General features: G+C 43.9%; 1 long non-coding RNA gene across 1 annotated transcript; it reads right to left on the reverse strand.

The window, feature by feature from the left end:
• LOC117543998 lies at positions 1–1,123 on the reverse strand. The gene is made up of 3 exons (XR_004568627.1): positions 834–1,123; positions 642–726; positions 1–328 (listed from the first exon to the last, which is right to left on the reverse strand). It is a non-coding gene; the product is annotated as an uncharacterized LOC117543998 (long non-coding RNA).
• Between the last annotated feature and the right edge of the window lie 1,266 nt (positions 1,124–2,389).

Raw genomic sequence — 2,389 nt, forward strand, 5'->3', positions numbered from 1 at the left:
TAGTGCTGACGGCTTCATGAACCTCGCACACAGTTTCTTGATGAACTTTGTCATCTGCAAATTTGTAGTTCATAAAACATTTCCATGTATTACTTGAAAAAGGACATATCAGCCAATTCAAGCAGACATACTGTATTTGGCAGCAGGATGGCCTAACCCTTGCATTTTACCTCTCCGTGGAGCTGAAAGATGGAAGACCTTTCTCTCTGGAAGAGGAGGTTCAGTAGAGTGAACACTGGCAGCGTCGCTTGATAGAAGAGTAGGTAGACTTCAGTCAGGGCGTTGGAAAATGCATCCACCAGCCTTCTAAATCTTGGTTGTTTCTCATCTGTAAATAAACACAGTCAGTGCTTAAAAGTACACATTTAGTCTGGTGTAATGCACCTGTATTACTGTCAATGAAACAAACAACATACTTAAAGACTTAAAATAGCTGGTAAGTGGCCCATACTGTCGCAGAATTCGTGTGATGCACCTCTCCAGGCTTAACCATCGCACTGAAATGTGCAGCAGCATTTCCATGTACTCGCTCTCATGGAATTCATAAAATTCTGGAAAATATAAAACATAACATCAACAGTAAACAAATTAAAAATGTCTGCATTTTGTTCTATAACAGTAGAGCTGGTTGAATCACAAACCTGCCAGGTAACCTTTACGGTTGGTGCTTCCTTTAAACCAGTACCCAACATCCACGGTCAGATCCTCTGGATCAAATCCGGATATCTGCAATACATGAATTCAAGTATCTATTGCAACACTATCAGCAAACTGTTTTACATGGCATTGGGCTTAACAGATTGGTAATATAGAGTGTACATGTTTGAACTTACTTCCATAAACTTCTGCCCCGCATGTTTGGCAGTGTTGTGGATGATATGACAGGGGCATCCATGGATGTAAATACTGCCATTTTCCTTCAACATTCTGGCTGAGATTGAATTTCTGGCACCTGTATTTACAGGGGCATTGTCAATAGAGAGACCTACACAATTTCTCCAAGGGATGTCATTTTCCTGCAAGGTGTCATTGATTTTTGTGTAGATCACTTCAGCGGTGCCACAGCTCCTCCCACTGGTGGTGCACATATCAAGGAACCTGTGCACAACTTTGTTGGTGTCAAAAATTCTGACAGTGAGAGGATTCATCTTCTCTAGACCTGTAACAATAAGGACCATAACTAAAACAATATGTTGTTCAAATTGTATGAGTGCATGTAGAAATGGATAAAAAATAAGTACTAATTACTGATAGAAGTTGTTAAGCACATACCAGTATCATTCCAGCCATCTGTGACAAGTGTGAAGGGATTCTCTCTCATCTTCATCACCAGTTCCTTCTTAAAATGAGGTGCCACTGCTTCATTTATGAGGCACGTTGTTTTTGTGCTTGCCCTCTTAAAGCCCTGAGCTGTAGGGGAGTCTCTAAAACATTCTTTGTACAAGGGGCTGAAATGGTCAGCAACGGCAAATGGAACATTGTGCTGCACCATTGCAACAGCAACCTTCACCTCAGCCCTCCTGGTCTGCAACAGAAACAACTGATTACATACCTCATAACCTTAAATACGTTTTCAAGGTAATATGACCATCAATTTGAAGAGAAATGTAATTCATCAAACATTGCCGCCAGCTTTTTAGTTCTCATTCATAACACTCCATTCGATGTCTCACTATGGGATGCGCCTCATCGCGGAGCAAACAGAAGCATCAATCTCATTACGCCAATCCTGATTGGCTGGAGATCTTGACGTCAGCGTCAGGGAAATCACCCCCTATAAGTAGCTTGCGCCACGACGCATGCGTCATTCAAACACCTCTTCTCGCTTCAGAGCACATCTCTATAGTAGCCGGACAAGCTTAACGGTCCACAGACTGAACCCAAATATAACCATTTCGGTCGACGGGCGCTCGCCGGCTACTCCTTCTGCTTCGCAAGAAGACGGTAATACTAACGCCAGTTAGTATTAAAATCGACCTCGCCGTTTCTTTCCCCGGAAAGTAAGGTAAGGTTTTGATTTTTCTCAAGCTAGCTACGCACCTGTTGCTAGCTAGCTTCCTCTTACTACCGACACCACGGTAGCGAGGACGCTTTTTTTTTTCTCTCTCACGGAGGAGAAAAGGATTAGAAGTATATTGACACACCAGTCAATATTCTTTGAGAACAAAGGACCCACACCGTCCCTTTTTCTCCGGATTAAGGACGGGTTGGTAACACTTTTTCTCTCAACGACGTACCTGTTACGAGCGGGTCCTCTCCATGCCACGAGGCGAACAAGATGGACGCCTCTCCCCCTCACACCAGAGGAGTCAGGGACTCGGAGGCTCGGTCATGCGGCTGCGGGTTGAAGATAGCAGGCACAGACTCACACCAGGTCTGCTCGTCCTGC

This window comes from Gymnodraco acuticeps, unplaced genomic scaffold (genome assembly GCF_902827175.1).
Source record: "Gymnodraco acuticeps unplaced genomic scaffold, fGymAcu1.1, whole genome shotgun sequence".
NCBI classification, from domain to species: domain Eukaryota; kingdom Metazoa; phylum Chordata; class Actinopteri; order Perciformes; family Bathydraconidae; genus Gymnodraco; species Gymnodraco acuticeps.